This window comes from Chlorocebus sabaeus, chromosome 7 (assembly GCF_047675955.1).
Source record: "Chlorocebus sabaeus isolate Y175 chromosome 7, mChlSab1.0.hap1, whole genome shotgun sequence".
Taxonomy (NCBI): domain Eukaryota; kingdom Metazoa; phylum Chordata; class Mammalia; order Primates; family Cercopithecidae; genus Chlorocebus; species Chlorocebus sabaeus.
In genome coordinates this window covers 83,334,990-83,357,193 of record NC_132910.1, presented here as the reverse complement: position 1 = coordinate 83,357,193, position 22,204 = coordinate 83,334,990, and the positions used below count along the sequence as shown (strand labels likewise).

Below are 22,204 nucleotides of genomic sequence, written 5' to 3'. Positions count from 1 at the left end.
ATTTCTGTGTGTGTGTCTTTAATTCCTCTGGTGCCACTGGGTTAGGGTCTCCCTGACTGAGCTGATCTCGGCAAGTGGCATCCGGGGTGGGGGCTCGAATCCAGGTCAGAGGGTCACTGGAATGACAATGGGAACGAAAAACTAGCTGGAGGACACCTGAGTACTCTTAAAGCAATTCCCGTGGTGAGTAAGAAGAGGAGCTCAGAAGCGTCAGGGTTACAATGGGACAAGTTTGGGGTCTGGTTCGTTTCACCTTGGAACTTTTTCAAACTGATGATGAGGAGGAACGAGAGTATGATGAAGTAACAGAAGAAGTTACAGACCAGGTTTATTTGCCAGCTAAAGCTAAAGCAGCAAAGGAGGGAGAGGTTCATCCTTACCCTTCTGCATCCCCTCGTTATTATTTTGAAGAAAAAGACCCTCTAAATCTTTCTTTTCTGGAGGACACTGGGTGAAAATTGGTTTCCCCAGTGACTGTTCGAGCAGCATCTCGTGCGACTGCTCTTAGTTTTATTCAGACAGGAATTCAGCAAGTTGGACGAGAAAGTGATTTAGAGGCTTGGCAGTTCCCTGTTAGAATATATCCCCCAGATCAACAGGGAAATATTACAGCTACTTTTGAGCCTTTTCCTTTTAAATTACTCAAAGAATTTAAACAAGCTATAAATCAGTATGGACCAGGTTCTCCTTTTGTAATAGGACTGTTAAAGAATGATGCTGTTTTCAGTCAGATGATTCCTACTGACTGGGACGCTCTTACTCGAGCTTGTCTAACTCCTGCTCAGTTCTTACAATTTAAAACTTAGTGGGCAGAAGAAGCTTCCATTCAGGCTGCTCGCAATGCCCAGGCTCAACCCCAAATTAATATAACTGCAGACAAGCTCTTGGGGGTTGGCAGCTGAGTTGGTTTAGATACACAAGTGGTTATGCAGGATGATACCATAGAACAGCTTAGAGGAGTGTGCATTAGTGCTTGGGAAAATATCACTTCAGGAGGAGAACAACACCCTTCTTTTAGTGCTATAAAACAGGGATCAAGATAACCATAGGTTGATTTTATAGCTCGGTTACAGGAGTTTCTCTTAAAAAGATGATTGCAGATTCAACTGCTCAGGATATAGTGTTGCAGTTATTAGCTTTCAACAATGCTAATCCCAATTGCTAGACTTCTCTGTGACCTATTAGAGGGAAAGCACATTTAGTTGATTATATCAAGGTCTGTGATGGTATCAGAGGTGATCTGCATAAAGCTGCCATGTTGGCACAGACAATGGCAGGACTGAGAGTGGATAAAGGGAAATACTCCATTTCCTGGAACTTGTTTTAACTGTGGGAAGCATGGTCATACTAAAAATTAATGTAGAAAAAATCAGCAAGCCAGGCCGCCAGATAGAGGAAAAAAGAAAACCGTTGAGCCTGAAATATGTCCAAAATGGAAAAAAGCAAAACATTGGGCTAATCAATGTCACTCTAAGTTTGATAAAGAGGGGAACCTGATTTTGGGAAATGCCATGAGGGGCCCGTCCTGGACCCTGTTCCAAACTGGGACATTTCCATCTCAGGCCATTCCCTCATCCCTGTACAATGTCTGTTCACTGCCACATCTGGCAGTGCCACAGTAGATTTATGTGGCACAAAAGCTGTGAGCCTTCTGCCTGGGGAATCCCTGCAAAATGTCCCAACAGGAGTCTGTGGACCCTTGCCAGTGGGGACAATAGAATTACTTTTAGGAAGGTCTAGTTTAGGTTTAAAAGGGGTACAAATACATGCAGGAGTCATTGATTCAGATTGCAATGGGGAAATTCAAATTGTTATATCTACTTCTGTTCCCTGGAAAGCAGAGCCAGGAGAGCGCATAGCACAGCTCCTGATTGTGCCGTATGTGGGAATGGGGAAAAGTGAAATTAAACGAACAGGAGGATTTGGAAGCACAAATAAACAAGGCAAAGCAGCTTATTGGGTAAATGAAATTACTGATAAAGGCCCTACCTGTGAAATAACTATTCCGAGAAAGAAATTTAAAGGTTTGGTAGATACAGGAGTGGACATTACAGTCATTTATCTACAGCACTGGCTCTCTGTGTTGCCAATTCAACCTGCTCAAGTTAACATAGTTGGAGTTGGTAAAGCCTCTGAAGTATATCAAAATAGTTATATTTTGCATTGTGAAGGACCTGATGGACAACCTGGGACTATTCAACCAATTATAACTTTTGTACCTATAAATTTATGGGAAGGAGATTTATTACAACAATGGGGAGCACAAGTTCTAATTCCAGAACAATTATATAGCTCTCAAAGTCAACATACAATGCATTAAATGGGATATGTCCCTGGTATGGGACTAGAAAAAAAAATTGCAAGGTTTGAAATAACCACTTCAAGCTGAAAAACAAAATTCCCGTCAAAGATTAGGAAATAATTTTTGATGGTGGCCATTGTTAAGCCTCCAGAACCTATACCTTTAAAATGGTTAACAAATAAGCCAATTTGGATAGAATAATGACCACTAAGTAAAGAGAAACTGGATGCTTTAGAGAGATTAGTTACTGAGCAATTAGAAAATGGGCACATACCTCCAACATTTTCCCCTTGAAATTCTCATATTCGTAATTAAGAAAAAATCAGGTAAATGGAGAATGTTAACTGACCTAAGAACCGTCAATTCAGTTATACAACCTATGAGAGCATTACAGCCAAGATTGCCTTCTCCTGCTATAATTCCAAAAACTGGCCTTTAACAGTCATAGATTTAAAACACTGTTTCTTTACTATCCCTTTAGCTGAGCAGAACCATAAATGGTTTGCATTTACAATTCCTGCAGTAAACAACTGGCAGCCTGCTAAGTATTTTCATTGTTTTACAGATGAGTCTAGTAATGGTAAAGCTTCTTATTTTGGTTTGAAAATTAAAGTTTTCCAGATGTCTTATAATGCAGCTCAAAAAGTGGAGCCTGTAGCGGTAATTGATATAATTTTGATATGCCTATTAATGTGATTTCTGCTTCTTCATACATGGTTCATTCCACACAGTTAATTGAAAATGCTCAGTTACAATTTCATACAGATGAATAACTGATGACTTTATTTACCCAATTGCAAACAGCAGTTAGGAGGAGAATGCCTCCTTTTTACATCACTCACATTAGATCTCATACACCTCTTCCAGGACCTTTGACTGCAAGGAATCAAATGGCTGATAACTTAGTTGCTACCACAATATCTAATGCTAGACACTTTCACAATTTAACCCATGTTAATGTCTCTGGTGTCACATGCAGATACAGCATTACCTGGAAAGAAGTTAGCGCTATTATCCAACAATGCCCAACTTGCCAAGTGGTACATTATTCATCTTTTACAGGAGGAGTTAATCCTCGAGAATTGGAACACAACTCTCTTTGGCAAATGGATGTCACACATCTTGTCTCATTTGGGAGACTAGCTTATGTACATGTATGTGTGGGCACCTTTTCTCACTTTGTCTGGGCTACATGCCAATCAGGAGAGTCTTCTGCCTGTGTTAAACATCATCTTTTGCAGTGTTTTGCAGTGATGGGCATTCCAGTTTCTATTAAAGCAGATAATGCCCCAGGCTATACTAGCCAAGCTCTAGCTATATTTTTCTCTATGTGGAATATTGAGCACATTACTGGTATCCCATACAATTATCAAGGACAAACCACAGTGGAAAGAATGAATCTCTCCCTAGAACAGCAGTTGCAAAAGCAGAAAAGGGGAGACCGAAAATATGGAACACTTCGGATACAACTGAATCTAGCATTATTAACGTTAAATTTTTTGAGCCTGCCCAAAAGCCAGATGTTATCAGCAGCTGAACAGCATCTACAGAAACCAGATGCAAAGATAGAAACAGAAAAACTGATTTGGTGGAGATATCTAATAACAAAAAGTTTGGAAAAAGGTAAAATAATAACTTGGGGTAGAGGTTATGCTTGTGTTTCTCCAGACCAAAATCAATAGCCTATTTGGATACCATCAAGACACCTGAAACCTTATCAGGAGCCAGATGCTGAGGAAGAGACTGCAGGAGGATCCTGAGGACCCCCCGGTTGCAGCCATGTCGAGGCTGATGCTGAGGAGGACCCCAACTGTCACAAACAACACCCATCGAACACAGCCACCCCTCTGGGGACAGATCAAGAAGCTGTCACAGATGGCGGAAGAAAACCTGAGGAAAGTGGGACAGTCTGTCACAATGAGTAATTTAATGGTAGCTACGATCATGGTTATCACCACTGCCAGGAGTATTCCTTCAATAAAGGCTGAAACAGAGAACAATTATACTTTTTGGGCATATTGATCAATCATGGCTGACAATAATGTCTAGATGCAATCACTTTATGACACAATTACACATGCTTTCTGATCTCAGTATTTACCATAATAAATCTGCTCCTATAATTGAGAAATACTGCCCTCAAAAACCTATTTGTAAGCAGGATTGGACCCAGTTAGAAAAAATGAACCTACTTGTTTAGGAAGATTGCATTGCAGAAGAGGCAGAGGTGCTGCACGCTTCCTATGGAATCATTATTAATTGGTCCCCTAAGGGGATGTTTAGCTTAAATTGCACCTCTCTGTCTGTGTGCCACTGTCACATTAAGTTCAGATGATCTGAACGAAACGGTCACATGGTAGAAATAAGAAGTGTGGCAAAAGTTCCTGTTTTCTGGAACCATGACAGTATATTGGCACCTCAATCTCAAATGATATTGCCCATATCATTTGAGGAGCTAAACACAAGGATTTGTGGAAACTATTAATCGCTCTTAATAAGATCAAAATTTGGGAAAGAATAAAAAAGCATCCAGAAGGACATTCTACAAACTTGTCTTTGGATACTGCAAAATTAAAGAACAAATATTTAAAGTTTCCCAGACACATGTAACATTAATGCCAGGAACTCGAGTGCTAAAAGGAGCTGAAAATGGATAAAAACACTTGGAAGCTCTGTGATTTCAATGACGATTGTGCTTTTAATCTGTGTTGTTTGTCTTTGTATAGTCTGCAGATGTGGATCCTGACTCCTGCAAGAAGTAGCTCGCTGTGACAAAGCTGCCTTTGTTTTTTCAATTTGCAAATCAGAGAAGGGGGACATGTTGGGATTAGGCCCCCAAAATCTGGATATAAACTGGCCCAAAAACTGGCCATAAACAAAATCTTTGCAGCACTGTAACATGTTCATAATGGCCCTAACACCCACGCTGGAAGGTTGTGGGTTTACGGGAATGAGGGCAAGGAATACCTGGCCTGCCCAGGGCAGAAAACCACTTAAATACATTCTTAAGCCACAAACAATAGCATGAGCGATCTGTGCCTTAAGGACATACTCCTGCTGCAGTTAGCTAGCCCAACCTATTCCTTTAATTCAGCCCATCACTTCGTTTCCCACAAAGGATACTTTTAGTTAATTTCATATATATAGAAACAATGCTAATGACTGGTTTGCTGTTAATAAATATGTGGGTAAATCTCTGTTTGGGTCTCTCAGCTCTGAAGGCTATGAGACCCCTGATTTCCCACTTCACACCTCTATATTTCTCTGTGTCTTTAATTCCTTTAGCACTGTTGGGTTAGGGTCTCGCTGACCAAGCAGGTCTTGGCACAGGCTGTATAGGAAACATGGTACCAGGCATCTGCTGTGCTTCTAGGGAGGCCTCAGGAAGCTGACAATTATGGCAGAAGGCAAAAGAGGGAGCTGACATATACCTTGGCAAAGCAGGAGCAAGAGAGAGGGAGGAGGGTGATGTCACACGCTTTTAAACAGTCAAATATCCAGATGTTCCAAGAACTCACTAATGCAAGGGCAGCACCAATGGGATGGCACTAAACCATTCATGAGAAATCCACCATGATCCAATCACCTCCCACCAGGCCTGACCTCTAACATTGGGAATTAAAACTCAGTATGAGATTTAGAGGAAACTAGATTCAAACTATAATAAACATACTATTTTAATAGATTTGAGAAGGTGCGTGATAAGTTCCTATAAAAATACAATTTCTCAAGTAAGACACACAAATAAATAGAAAACCTGCATGTCCTATAACCACCAAATATACCTGAATTGAAAGTGAGAGTCTTCCCACAGAGAAAGCAACAGGTTTAGACCATTTTCCTGGTGAGTTCTATAAAATATTCAAGAAATATATAACTTTGATTTACACAAAACCTTTCACAGAAGAGAATAAGATGGAATACAATCTTTTTGTTTATGATGCTGGCCATACTTTGAAAGCAACAAAGCAAGAAGAGTATAAAAAATGAAAATTATGAGTCAGTCTCATTTACAAATATATGTGTAAAAACTGTAAACAAACATTTATAAACCAAATTTGTCAATCCACGAAATAATTATCTAAACTCCTTAGACTCTATATTTTAGGAAAACTGGGCTAAGTTTCTACCTTACACTACACAGAAAACAAACACTATTTTATTAGACTTAAATGTAGATGAAAAAAACTATTTTAAAATATGTAATGAAATAATTATAATGTAATTTTATAATAGTTTGTGGCTGGGCAAGGTGGCTCATGGCTGTGATCCCAAAACTTTTGGATGCCAAGGTATGAATCACTTGAGCCTGGGTGTTCAAGACCTGCATGAGCAACACAGACAGATCCCATCTCTACAAAAAATAAAAACAAAAATAACCTGGAGTGGTGGCACACACTTGAGAAAAGGTTGAGGTGGAGAATTGCTTCAGTTTGGAAGATTGAAGCTGAAACAAGCCATAGTTGTGCCACATTCCAGTCTGGGTGACAGAACAAGTCCCTGTCTAAAAGAAAAAATAAAGGAAAGGAAAATATATGTGAATATTTCAAGATTAATTAATATAATATTTTAATATTAACTCAGCATATAAGATATCTCTTAAACAAGATAAAATAACAAAAATTATAAAAGAAAACACATGTTTCCATATGGATTTAGAATGAAACCTAGTCATCAAACAATATAAGACGATGAGAGCACCTAAAAACTTGTAGAAGACATCTTAAACACACAAATACACTGAATTATTAGTTTTTAGAATCTTCAAAGAAAGTTTAAAGCCAAAAGTAAAACAATAATTAATAAATGAGCAAAATACCTGAAAAACACATCAAAGAGAAGAAATGCTAAATATATAAAACATGTTAAGCTAATATTCAGAGTATGCAAATTAAATTACCATTTTTTTTTTTAACAATCAAGACAATAAAAGTAAATTTCTGATAATATCAAGTATTAAAGGTCATGTGAAACAACTAAAATGCTTATACAACATTAGGAAGTGTGTACAGTTTGAAAACACCTAAAATTATGTAATACAGTGAAATAGATTCAGATCCTAAAATTTTACTCCAAGACATAAGCCTGTCAACACTGTTGTTTATGACACAAAGAGACAAGTAAAAGGACGGTAAGAGTTGCATAATTTTTAATTCTGAAAACCTGTCACCTGTGTCTTTCAGCATGGAAATAAATTATTTGTGGTACATTTATAAAATTGATTAGTATATGGCAATTGAAATTAGGTGTCTTGGAGATTTTTCTGATAGGATGATCAAATGGGGACACAAAGTCTGTGACAAATTAAAATAAGAAATTAGATAATAATTTGAGGGATCACCAAAGTCAAGATAAGTTATTTTATATATACACATATGTATATATATACACATGTATATATATGTTCAGTTCAGCTGAACATATAAGCTGAAGAAAGCATCATAGTGAAATGGAGAGATTCTAGAATGTATGTAATATACAAAATACTTTCATAAGATTAAGGAAGGCTATATATTTATTAGAATGTCTTTCTCTCAAAAACTTGATTTCTCTTTGAACATTTATTTCTTAATAGTTCAATTGTTTTCATGTTCAAGTATTGACTTTTTTCCAAAAACTAGATGAATAATGTGTGAAATTGTTTTTATTTCTTTTTCTTTCTTTTTTTTTTTTTTTTTTTTTTTTTAAATGTAGAGACAGGATCTCCCTCTGTCACCCAGGCTGGAATGCAGTGGTGTGATCATATTTCACGGTAGCCTCAACCTTCGGTGCTGAAGCGATCCCCCCACCTTAGCCTCTCCAGCAGCTGGGACTACAGGTACATACTGCCATGCCCAGCTATTTATTTTTGTTTTTGTAGAAAAAATGTATTTCTATGTTGCCTAGACTGCTCCCAAACTTATGGCCTTAAGTGATCCTGCCACCTAGGTGATCCTCCTGCCTTGATCTTTCAAAGTGTTGGGATTACAGACATGAGACACTACATCAAGCCTGTGCTAAATTGTTTTAATGATTGTATTTTTTATATTTCTGTAAGTTTTTCTTTCTCCTAAGTATAATCAAATATTTAAATATTTCTATTAAGTTTCTACATGGAAATTTACATTGCTGTGAATATAAATACAAAATGCATAAAGCAGTGCAATGCACCAAAAGTTAATATGAAAGCAACTTTTATTACATTTCTTCTTGCATTCCACCATTCAGTCTCTAATCCTTTTTAAGCATTGAACCGCCCAAGGCTCATTGCCTCAGGAAACCATGCAAATTTCTCCCTTTGGTGTACCTAAACAATATGCTTTAGGTAAAAGAGGGAATTTGAGATCCATAAGTAAAAATACTAGAGGAAAGATCATAAACAACTTTATGTCTTTCTTATATACTCTTTCTTTTTTTTTTTTTTTTTTTTTTTTTTTTTTTGAGACGGAGTCTCGCTCTGTCGCCCAGGCTGGAGTGCAGTGGCGCAATCTCAGCTCACTGCAAGCTCCGCCTCCCGGGTTCACGCCATTCTCCTGCCTCAGCCTCCCGAGTAGCTGGGACTACAGGCCCCCGCCACTGCGCCCGGCTAATTTTTTCTATTTTTAGTAGAGACGGGGTTTCACCGTGTTAGCCAGGATGGTCTCGATCTCCTGACCTTGTGATCCGCCCGCCTCGGCCTCCCAAAGTGCTGGGATTACAGGCGTGAGCCACCGCGCCCGGCTACTCTTTCTATAATAAGTAGATTTTTGTGAGTTGGGGGACGGGGCAGTGGTGCGATATTGGTAAACAGAGAGAAGTGATGAGAGGAAAAATACTGGTAAGTTCCAGGGTGAAAGCCCTCATGATCTTATGATTCCCAGGTTAAAGTTTGTGAGATGGTAAAATCCCTGAGTGAGAAAAATGCTCCTCCATTCTCTATCTGGACAAAAGAGGCTTTCAACAGGCTTGCAAAGATTTCTGTACCCCAACAGACACCAAAGTAGCAGGAAGATTTTTGGATACCCATGTACTGCTCCGAAACACTGGAGAAATAAAACGAATGCTATATGTACATATGAACCAATGTTATAATTTCTGACTGTTATCTCATTGGATATCTGAAAAGGGAGTTGACATGAAAACCAAATCCCAGCTATCAATGCACTGTGAAAGCCCTTCTCCTCTACAATGAGGACATAATGCTCATTAGGTTCTCATTAAAGCTGTAGAAGTGTTTTTCAAAGTGTATGAAGAGAGAAAAGCAGAGTGGCCCCATGTGATACCAAAAGCACAAGTTGCCCAACAAAGGTTTATTTAGAAAGAGAGATTTTCCCTTACCCCAAAGAAAGAGCTAATCCTGAGCTCAATTTCTCATGACATACAGGAAAAGGGAACTTCTTATTTCCCTGGAGCCAGAATTCAACTCCAACAAAAGCCCTCTGCTCAATTTCTCTCTCCCCTCCCCCACCAACCACATGCACATAAAAGAATTGGAAATTTGTATTGGTATACTCAAGCATATGAAGGTATCATGTTACTGCTTTTGTTGCTGGAGTGTGCAATTTTCACTTATCACGAAATAATCTTCTTTTGAATTTTCCTGCAACTATTTTAAAATGCAAAACTCCGCCGGGCGTGGTGGCTCACGCCTGTAATCCCAGCACTTTGGGAGGCTGAGGTGGGTGGATCACAAGGTCAGGAGATCCAGATCATCCTGGCTAACACGGTGAAACCCCATCTCTACTAAAAATATAAAAAATTAACCGGGCGTGGTGGCGCATGCCTGTAGTCTCAGCTACTCAGGAGGCTGAGGCAGGAGAACGGGGTGAACCCGGGAGGCGGAGCTTGCAGTGAGCTGAGATTTTGCCACTGCACTCCAGCCTGGGCAACAGAATGAGACTCCGTCTCAAAAAAAAAAAAAAAAAAAAAAAAGCAAAACTCATTCTTAGTCCATGGACCATATAAAAAAGGGTGGTTTGCCGAATTTGGCCTATGGACCTTAGTTAATTGACCTTTGGTAAACCCCAAGAGTCTCAAACTTTGTGATCTCAGTGTCTGTCTGTGATGGCTAATACTGAGTGTCAACTTGATTGAATTGAAGGATGCAAAGTATTAATCCTGGATGTGTCTGTGAGGGTGTTGTCAAAGGAGATTAACATTTGAGTCAGTGGTATGGGGAAGACAGACCCGCTCTCAATCCAGTGGGCACAATCTAATCAGCTGCCAGCAAATATAAAGCAGGCAGGAAAACGTGAAAAGGTGAGACTGGCCTAGCCTCCAAGCCTACATCTTTCTCCCACACTGGATATTTCCTGGCCTCAAACATCAGACTCCAAATTCTTCAGTTTTGAGACTCAGACTGACTCTCCTTGCTCCTACAGCTTGCAGACAGTCTCTTGTGGGACTTTGTGATCATGTAAAGTACACTTAATAAATTCTAATTCATTCATATATATATATATATATATATATATATATATATATATTTTATTACTTCTGTTCCTCTAGAGGACCCTGACTAATACAGATTTTGGTACCAGGAGTGGTTCTAGAGGAACAGAATATTAAGGTTGGAGGTTTTATTTGCTGGTGTTGGGGTTTCTTGAGTTGGCTGCTTAATATCATTAGACCTACAAATGCTAAATATTTTACTTCTACTAGTATGGAGAACACTGATAGTCCTTGGCATGAACGATTTAAAGAGTTATGCAAAATAAATTCATTCAACACTCCTGATTCACCACTTATGAGAGACAAGGAGTTTAGAGACTCTACACATAATAGGAACATAATGAAGCTGGTTGGTTGCTCCTAAATTCAGTGAACAAAGTGATGAAAGAAAACAATAAACTCAGGGATTCTGTTTCCCAGCTTCAGAAGCAGACACTGAGCCTCAAATCTGTTAAGATTGCCCTAAGTAAGAGTCTTATCTCCTGTAGAGAAAGAGCTGAAATTGTGGAAAAACAGACACAAGCTCTTATCATACAAGTCACTAACCTGCAATGAAAGGTGCATGTACAGTCTCACCAGGTGTGTACTGTTAAAGTGAGGACCCTGCAACTTGGAATGGGGAAATGTGAGAGGAGCCTGATGAAAGTGGGGATGCAGAGTTTGTAAACTCTGATGAACCATTTTTGCCAGAAGGAACAGCTTCCCCATCCCCAAAAGTGGCAACATCTCCTCCTTGACCTATGCTTGCATGGGCCTTTCCACCTTTGTCAGAGGAGACAAATACTTAATTGCCTGAGGCAACAATGATGGTTTCTCCTGAGGCAGTTGCCAGGCAAAATAATATTGATTCTCCTCAGAAGCCACCTCCAATGCCCCTGTTTACTTCTAGACCTGTAACTAGACTAAAGTCCTGGCAGGACCCTAGAGGTGAGGTTGAGAGTGTGACCCATGAGGAGGTACACTACACTTGAAAAGAACGACACTAGTTATCTAATTTATATAAACAGAAATCTGGAGAACAGGCATGGGAATGGATATTAAGAGTATAGGATAATGGTGGAAGGCTCAGAGTTTGATCAGGCTGAATTTATTCATTTTGATCCACTAAGTAGAAACTCTGCATTTAATGTTGCAAATCAGGGAGTCCAAAAGTTTATAATAGTTTATTTGCTTGGTTAGCTGAAATGTAGATTAAAAGATGACCCACCATGAGGGAGATGGAAATGCCAGCTCTCCCTCAGTTTAATGTAGAAGGGATCCAAAGGCTTAGGGAGTTTGGGATAGTGGAGTTGATTAGTCACTTTAGACCTACTCATCCCAGCTGGGAGGGCCCAGAAGATATACCCTTGACTAATGCCTTATGAAATAAATTTGTGAGGGCAGCACCTGAATCTTTTAAGAGCCCCGTAATTGCCCTTCTCTGTATGGCAGGTCTAAGAGTGGGAACCACAGTCACTCAACTATACAATTTAAATACAATGGGAATAGTTGGATCCCAAGGTGGCAGGGGCAAAGTAGCAGCACTCAATTGTCAAAGGCAAGGCAGATGTAGCAATCATAATGGACAGCAGAGACAAAGCAGTAATCAGAATATTCTGACTCATATAGAGTTCTGGATTGGCTAATTAATCATGGTATTCTTAGAAGTGAAGTTGATAGAAAGCATACCAAATTTCTACTTAATTTATATAAGGAAAAAACTCCTTGTTTGAATTGACAAAAGAGTAATTTGAATTATAGAAACAGAATCATGGCCCCTCAAACAATTTCCAGACTTGAGTCAATTTACAGACCCAGAATCCCTTGAATAAAGGGGAGGCCAGGTCCCCTTAAGGAAGGTCCCCACCACATTACCTACATTTTATGCAGTTACTCCTTCTCCCATCCATCCCTAAGGATACCTCTGGCCTTTTACCATGGTAACTGTGTACTAGGGATAGGGAAATAATCAGACCTTTCAGGGACTACTGGACACTGGCTCTATTGCAGGAAGTTAGAGACCCTGAATGGAGGGACCAGCTGGAGCTGCAGCAGAGGAACATAAATTATGAAGATTTCGTGGCCATTTACCAGTTCTCAAATAATAATTTCATAATTTCTTATGCCTGTCTTACTTTAATCTCTTAATCCTGTTATTTTCATAAGCTGAGAATGTACGTCATCTCAGGACTACTATGATATTTGTGTTAACTGTACAAATTTATTGTAAGACATGTGTGTTTGAACAATATGAAATCAGTGCACCTTGAAAAAGAACAGAATAACCACAATTTTAGGGAACAAAAGAAGACAACCATAAAGTCTGACTGCCTCAGGGGTTGGGCAGAATAGAGCCATATTTTTCTTCTTGCAGATAGCCTATAAACATACATGCAAGTAGGGAAGATTAAATTCTTCGCTAAATTCTTTCCCTAGCAAGGAATATTAATAATTAAGACCCCAGGAAAGGAATGCATTACTGGGAGGAGGTCTATAAATTGCCTCTCTGAGAGTGTCTGTCTTATATGGTTGAGATAAGGACTGAAATACTCCCTGGTTTCCTGCAGTACCCTCAGACTTATTAGGTTTGGGAGACTTCACCCTGGTAAATTTGAAGTCAGACCGGTTCTCTACTCTCAAACCCTGTTTTCTGTTGTTTAAGATGTTTATGAAGACAATGTGTGCACAGCTGAACATAAACCCTTATCAGTAATTCTGCTTTGTCTTTGTCCTGTTCCCTCAAAAAAAAAATGTGATCTCTCTTCTCCTTTTTGCCCTTTGAAACATGTGATCTTTGTGACCTATTCCCTGTTCTTACACCCCCTCCCCTTTTGAAATCCTTAATAAAAACTTGCTGGTTTTGCAGCTCAGGTCCTACGGATATGTGATGTCACCCCCAGAGGCCCAGCTGTAAAATTCCTCTCTTTGTGCTCTTTCTCTTTGTTTCTCAGCTAGCTGACACTTATGGAAAATAGAAAGAACCTACGTTGAAATATTGGGGGCTGGTTCCCCCGATAGGCTCTGAGACAATGTTGTTTCTAGGGGACCCAAGATATCATTGTGGTCTTCCATTTAAAGTAGAGGCTTATGGTGGTCATGTAATTGATGGATATTAATTAAGTTCAGTTCCCACTTACAGTGGGACCAGTTGGTCCCCAGACTTATGCTGTGGTAATTTCCCCAGTACCAGAATGTATAATTGGCATATGCATACATATCAACTAGCAGAACACCCCACATTGGCTCCCTGACTGGTAGGGCGATGTTTATTATGGTGGTAAAGGCCAAATGAAAGCCATTAGAGCTGCCTCTACCTAGAAAAGTAGTAAATCAAAAACAACATCACATTTCTTGAGAGATTGTGGAGATTAGAGCCACTATCGAGGACTTGAAAGATGAAGAGGTGGCAATTCCCCCTGCATCTCCATTCAACTCTCCCATTTGGCCTGTGCAGAAGACAGATGGGGAGAATAACAGTGAATTTTCTTCAGTTTAACCAAGTGGTGACTCCAATTTCAGCTGCAGTACCAGATGTGGTTTCATTACTTGAACAAATTAACACGTCCTGGCACATAGTGTGCAGCCACTAACTTGACAAATGCCGTTTTCTCCATTCCTGTCCATAAGACCCACCAGAAGCAATTTGCCTTCAGCTGGCAAAGTCAGCAATATACCTTTACTGTCCTATCTCAGGAGCATATCAACTCTCCATATTTGTGTCATAATCTTATGTGGAGAGAGCTTGATTGTTTTTCACTTACACTGGTCCATTACATTGATGACATTATACTGACTGAATCTGGTGAGAAAAAAACAAACACACTGGACTTATTAGTGAGACATTTGCATGCCAGAGAATGGGAAATAAATCTGACTAAAATTCAAGGACTTTCTGCCTCAGTAAAATTTCTAGATGTCCAGTGATGTGGGACCTGTCAAGTTATTCCTTCTAAAGATAATTTGCTGCATTTGGCCCCTCTTACAACCAAGAAAGAGGTAGAAACCCTAGTGGGCCTATTTGGATTTTGGAGGCAACACTTTTCTCATGTGGGTGTGTTACTCTGGCCCATTTATTGAGTGACCTAAAAGGCTGCCAGTTTTGAGTGGGGTCCAGAACAGAAGAAAGCTCTGCAGCAGGTCCAGGCTACTGTGCATGCTGCCCTGCCACTTGGGCCATATGACTCAGCAGATCCAATGGTGCTTGAGATGTCAGTGTCAGATAGTGATGCAGTTTGGAGCCTTTGGCAGGCTCCCATAAGTGAATCACAGCAGAGGGCTGTAGGATTTTGGAGCAAGGTCCTGCCATCTTCTGCAGATAACTACTTTCCTTTTGAGAGACAGCTTTTGGCCTGTTACTGGGCCTCAGTGGAAACTGAACGTTTGACTATGGGTCATCAAGTTTCCATGTGATCCGAATTGCCTGTCATGAACTGGGTACTTTCTGACCCATCTAGCCATAAAGTGGGTTGTGCGCAGCAGCATTCCATCATCAAATGCAAGTGGTATATACTTGATCAGGCTTGAGAAGGTCCTGAAAGTGCAAGTAAGTTACATAAGGAAGTGGCTCAAATGCCCATGGTTTCCACTCCTGCCACCCTGCCTTCTGCTGCCCAGCCTGCAACTGATGGCCTCATGGGGAGTTCACTAGGATTAGTTGACAGAGAAAGAGAAGACTAGGGCCTCATTCCCTGATGATTCTGCAGGATATGCAGGCACCACCCAAAAGTGGACAACTACAGCACTACAGTCCCTTTTTAGGACATTCCTGAAGGACAGTGGTGAAGAGAAATCTTCCCATTGGGCAGGACTTTGAGCAGTGAACCTGGTGGTGCACTTTGCATGGAAGAAAAAATGGCCAGATATGCAATTAAATACTGATTCATAGACCATAGCCAATGATTTGGCTGGATGGTCAAGGACTTAGAAGAAGCATGATTGGAAAATTGGTGACAAAGAAATTTGGGGAATAGGCGTGTGGATGGACCTCTCTGAGTGTTCAAAAACTGTGAAGATATTTGTTTCCCATGTGAGTGTTCGCCAACAGGTGACCTCAGCAGATGAGGATTTTAATAATTGAGTAGATAGGACAAGCCATTCTGTGGACCCCACTCAGTCTCTTTTCCCAGCCACCCGTCTTCGCCCAGTGAACTCATGAACAAAGTGGCCATGGTGGCAGGGATGGAGGTTATTCAAGGGCTCAGAAAAATGGACTTCCACTCACCAACGCTAACCTTGCTATGACCACTGCTGAGTGCCCAATTTGCCAGCAGCAGAGACCAACACTAAGCCATCAATATGGCACCATTTCTCTGGGTGATCAGCCAGCTACCTGGTGGCAGGTTGATTATACTGGACCTCTTGAATCATTGAAAGGACTGAGGTTTGTCCTCACTGGAATAAGCACTTACTCTGGATATAAGTTTGCCTATTCTGCATGCAATGCTTCTGCCAAGACTACCATCCGTGGACTCACAGAATGCCTTATCCACTGTCAGGGTATTCCATATAGCATTGCCACTGACCAAGGCACTCACTTTATGACTAAAGCAGTGCAGCAGTGGGCTCATGCTCATGAAATTCACTGGTCTTACTATGTCCCATCCTCCTTAAGCAGCTGAATTGACAGAATGGTGGAATGGCCTTTTGAAGTCAAGTCACAATTACAATGACAACTAAATGACAATACTTTGCAGGGCTGGGGCAAAGTTCTCCAGAAGACCATGTATGCTCTGGATCAGCATCCAATATATGGTACTGTTTCTCCCATAGCCAGGATTCATGGATCCGAAAATCAAGGAGTGGAAGTGGAAGTGGTACCACTCACCATCACCCCTAGTGATCCACTAATAAAATTTTTGCTTCTTGTTCCTGCGCCATTACATTCTGCTGGCCTAGAGGTCTTAGTTCCAGAGGGAGCTGGAACCAGGAGACACAACAATTTCATTAAACTGGAAGTTAAGATTGCCACCTGGACACTTTGAGCTTCTTCTACCTTTAATTCAACAGGCTAAGAAGGCAGGTACAGCACTGACTGAGGTGGCTGACCTGGACTATCAAGATAAAATCAGTCTACTACTCCATAATGGAGGTACGGAAGAGTATGCATGGAATACAGGAGATCCATTAGGATGTCTCTTAGTATTACCATGCCCTGTGATTAATGTCAATGGGAAAGTACAACAGTTCAATCCAGGCAGGACTACAAATGGGCCAGACCCCTCAGGAATGAAGGTTTGGGTCACTCCACCAGGAAAAATCCACGACTTGGTGAGGTGCTTACTGAAGGCAAAGGGAATACAGAATGGGCAGTAGAATGAGGTAGTCATCAATACCAACTATGACCACGTGACCAGCTGCAGAAACGAGCAGTGTAGCTCTCATGAGTATTTCCTCCCTCTTTTGTTAAAAACATGTTTGTGCATGTTTACACTTGTACTAAGAAAATGTCTTCATCATATTTCCTTTCCCTTTATCATGTGACATAAGATTTATTAACTTTATGTCAGCATTTAGGTACTGTTAACTTTATGTAATAGTATTTGGGTTAGGGATTGGTGTGTTTCTGGTTGTAAGAAGGATAGTTATATTATGTTAGGCACAATTATGACCTTATTGTTGTCTTTATTTGAAAATTATGTATGATCTCAAGAGATGTGTATGGTTTCAAGTTGACAAGGGGTGGACTTGTGATGATTAATACCAAGTGTCAATTTGATTGGATTGAAGGATGCAAAGTATTTATCCTGGGTGTATCTACAAGGGTGTGGCCAAAGGAGATTCACATTTGAGTCAGTAGGCTAGGGAAGACAAACCCACCCTTAATCTGGTGGGCACAATCTGATCAACTGCCAGTGAATATAAGGGAGGCAGAAAAACGTGAAACGGTGAGATTGGCTTAGCCTCTCAGCCTACATCTTTCTCCCATACTGGATGTTTCCTGCCCTCAAACATTGGACTCCAAGTTCTTCAGTTTTGAGACTCAGATTGGCTCTCCTTGCTCCTAAAGCTTGCAGACAGCTTATTGTGAGACCTTGTGATCACGTAAGTTAATACTTAATAAACTTCCCTTTATATATACATATATATATCTTTATATATATATATCTCATATATATGAGAGAGATATATAAAATAATATATTAAATTAAATAATACATATATTTTGTAATATATTATATATTACATAATGTAAATATATATTAGTTCTGTCCCCCTTGGGAACCCCAACTAATACACCATTTATACTTTTAAAAACTGCTAATGATCTCCAAATAACTGTTTATGTGATGTTTAATTAAAATTAAAGCAGATTCTAAAATATTTTATTAATTCATTGAAAAATTGCAATAATAAAACCATTCCATGTTAACATATTGGTACTTTTTAATTAAGCATTATATTTTCTAAAACATAACAAACAATGGGGGTGACATTGTTTCATAATTTTGCAAATTTCTTTGAAATCTGACTTACTAGAAGACAGCTGGATTCTTATATCTGTTTCTGCATTCTGTTAAGCTATCTCATACCACGTATCCTCCATAAAATTGAGCTGTACACTCATGAGAGAATGAAAGGGAAAATGGTGAATAACATATAACGTTATTGTGAAAATGATTTTGATGCTGTGGTTCTCTTGAAAGCACACAATATATACTGGACTGCCTTGGCAAAAACAAAAGAGTAAATGTTAATGTTGAAAACAATAATCTTGCCAAATTAAAATTTGTCTTTCATTCTTCCTTTATTTTGTATTACTTAGGACTGATATTTTTCTCAGAGGCCAACACATTTAACACTGACTCTCAGTCAAGGTAGCCCTTCTCCCACTTATTGCATTCTCCATAGTCTTCTAAATAATTTGCTACACTCCACCTTATACACATTCTACTTTATTGAGAAATGGATGTCACATGATAGAATATCCCTAACCTTTTAAACCATGGCCTGACATCCTTCTCACCTTCTCACTGCCTCAAAATTGTGATTCAACCATCTTTCCATTTCTTTCCCTCATTTTGAGTAAAAAAAGTGATTTTCTCATTTCGGAGATCAAGCCTTTCAGGTTTACATGAAGATCTTATCCTGTATGTATTTTTGTTCTTCAAAATTTTTCTCCCTCCTTTACAGGTTTTTAATCATATGTAAGCTAACTTTCTGTAATTTTTTTCTTTTACAACCAGGTGTATTAAAAAAAAAACCAACAAATAACAAGCATCTCTTTTGTATCACATTTTCCTTAACATCTGTTTTTATACACATTTCATAACTTTCAACTAATATTTCAAAAACCATCAAACATTCCCTACTCATCAGTTAAGGCAATAAATATTTAGTGATTGTCAATTGTGCACTGGTTAATTCCCAGTCAGTGGAGATGGAGCATCAAAAACAATAATCCTATCATTTATAAATTTGGAGCCTAGTTAAGATAAAGTTTTTAAAAAGTTAATTTATTTGGGAAGTGCAACAATAGAGATATCTCAGGTATATATATTGACAACATAGTCTTCCTTCAAACTCCTTATTTGACTTTCCAGGATGAAGTATCCTGATTTATCTCCTATTGCTGTTCTGTTTTTTGTTGTTGTTGTTTTTTGTTTTTTGCTATTCTGTATTTTCTCTGCTATTTGTTAATTCTGGTGTCTTCCTTCAGGCTTCCCAAGCCTTCCCTACAGACTTTTAAAAATTTCTCTTTAACTTTTCCTGCAAATTGACTTAAATAGGTTTGGAATTTTTGCAATTATCAGTTCTGTGGGTAAATAATGATAGTCTCCAACAATCAGAGTTAAGTGGAAGTTGGAAAAACTTTCTCTTACAACTTTGCTCACTGATAGTGAGTGTAGACTAACAGAAAGAAATCTTAGATTAAAATCTGCCAAATGTAACACAAAACATTTATTAGAAAAAGGGAGATGGAGGAAACACAACTATACAATCTGTTCTCTAACTTAAGGAAAATACCGGTTCTCAGGCATGCAAAACATACTACATAAACTCTGAGGTTCTTGCAAAGGTTAACCTGAGACAGATCAGCCAATCTCCTAGTTAACTAAGAAATTTAGACTTTGGATAGTGAAGGAGACAGAGGAGCATAGCTCTGGACTAGAGCCTCAGAGTATAACACTAATTTGAAGATAGTAGGACAATGGGTTTGCCAAAATATATATAACATATTCATACTTACATGCATTGAATGCCTCCTTTACTTCAATATTAAAATAGGTCTAAAATTCTTTACGCTAATTGATGAGTTTTCTGTGGAGTCTTTGAAATATTTCAATTATTTACAAAGCTATTTCTGGAGTGTGGGTTGCTATTTGTAATGTTTAGTATAATAAGTAGTTATTAATAGAATGTGGACTGCTGATTAGTCTATTTCAAATATTATCTATTAAATATACTTAATAGTTTTAATGCATACATTTTATATGCATATATATTTCTATCACATCATTTATGATGCCATATTTGACTGTAAATTATGTTCCATACCTTAAAGCAATGTATTTGGATATATTTCTAATTTTTAAAAAGATTTCAAGATCTCAATGTGTATTGAATTCAGTTTCACTTTACATGTAAATAATGTCATTTAATACTTTACTTACAAGTTAGTAGTCAGAGACTGTGGAATCAAACATACTGAATTGAATCCCAGCTCATTTATAAACTTGTGTTTTATAAACATCTTTTTTTAAAATTATTATACTTTAAGTTCTAGGGTACATGTACATAACCTGCAAGTTTGTTACATATGTATACATGTGTCACGTTGGTGTGCTGCACCCATTAACTCATCATTTACATTAGGTATATCTCCTAATGCTATCCCTCCCCACTCCCCCGCACCCCATAACAGGTCCCAGTGTGTGATGTTCCCCTTCCTGTGTCAAAGTGTTCTCATTGTTCAATTTCCACCTGTGAGTGAGAACATGCAGTGTTTAGTTTCTTGTCCTTGCAACAGTTTGCTGAGAATGATGGTTTCCAGCTTCATCCATGTCCCTATAAAGGACATGAACTCATCCGTTTTTATGGCTGCATAGTATTCCATGGTGTATATGTGCCACATTTTCTTAATCCAGTCTATCATTGATGGACATTTTGGTTGATTCCAAGTCTTTGCTATTGTGAATAGTGCCGCAGTAAACATACGTGTGCATGTGTCTTTATAGCAATATGATTTATAATCCTTTGGGTATATACCCAGTAATGGGATGGCTGGGTCAAATGGTATTTCTAGTTCTAGATCCTTGAGGAATCGCCACACTGTCTTCCACAACAGTTGAACTAGTTTATAGTCCCACCAACAGTGTAAAACTGTTCCTATTTCTCCACATCCTCTCCAGTGCCTGTTGTTTCCTGACTTTTTAATAAACATCTTAAATCTCTATTTTTTATAAATTGTCTAATAACAGCTATTTATATTATTGTAAAATGTGTCTATTAAAAGGTAACTCTTATGAACTATATTTTTAAACGAAATATCCCATATTAACATTGTAGTAGTATGTTAAATTAAATTAAATACAAAGAGCAGATGTAAATAAGTCCTAAGATTACTTCCCTATAAATGAGCAAAGAGTTTTGTTTCTGGCTAATAAAAAAGACTTATTTAATTATTTATGTATTTATCCATCTATTTTTAGTTTGAGAGTAATAGAGATTGAACAACATTTTAAGAAAGCATAAATAATTTTTGCTTTGAATTTATGTATCCTTTCTGAAAATAGTGTATTTACAGTTAACAAATTACAACAGTTCACAACAGTTTTAGATGATAATGTGTACCTATATAAAGTAGACTCTATTTAGAAAGGAGGAAATGTAATGAAAGAGGTTTCACTCTGTTATTTATAAGACCTGACTTTTCATCTCATTTATAATCTTATGATAACTTTCATAAGGGAATTAATCTCTCTGATCTATGAAGTAAATATATCATGTTATAAATATAAATATTATGCAGTGATCCAAAAAAGCAGATGATCTATGAAAGCTATATTTCCTTTTCAGATGAAAATTTAGGGCATACAAGAAGAATTAGAATGCAGTATGTTTTGCTCTCCCAAATGTACTTTATGCTATTCATTTTGATATGAATAACAAACCTTCTTGTAGTTTCAAATAATTCCTTCTGGGATATGTTCCATGATGGTTATGTAAAATATTTTGCAGATGCTTTATTCCTTTAACATTTGCAAAATTTGGGTTTCATCCTCATGGGTCTTCTGTTTTGTTTAAGGCTGGATAGGGTAAATGTTGGTGCAGTCGTATTAGCATCAAAAAATACCAAGTTGATCAGAGAGTAATTCAAAAGCAAATACACATGGTCTTCTTATAGAGTTAACTAGATTTTACTGTAATGCTCAATAGATGAAAAACATGTCCTACAATTATGTGTTCGGGTCAGCTTTCTTAACTCTGTTTAATATCACACAATTCTTTTATTTTTTAATAATTCTTATATATAATAATTTATTTCACACATTGCCAGTAACTTACATTTAATTT

The 22,204-nt window shown here is 38.4% G+C and overlaps 1 pseudogene; it reads left to right on the top strand.

Annotated features, from left to right (window-relative positions):
* The first annotated feature begins 221 nt into the window (after window positions 1-221).
* LOC140712129 (uncharacterized) lies at window positions 222-17,064 on the top strand (annotated as a pseudogene).
* The last annotated feature ends 5,140 nt before the right edge of the window (window positions 17,065-22,204 follow it).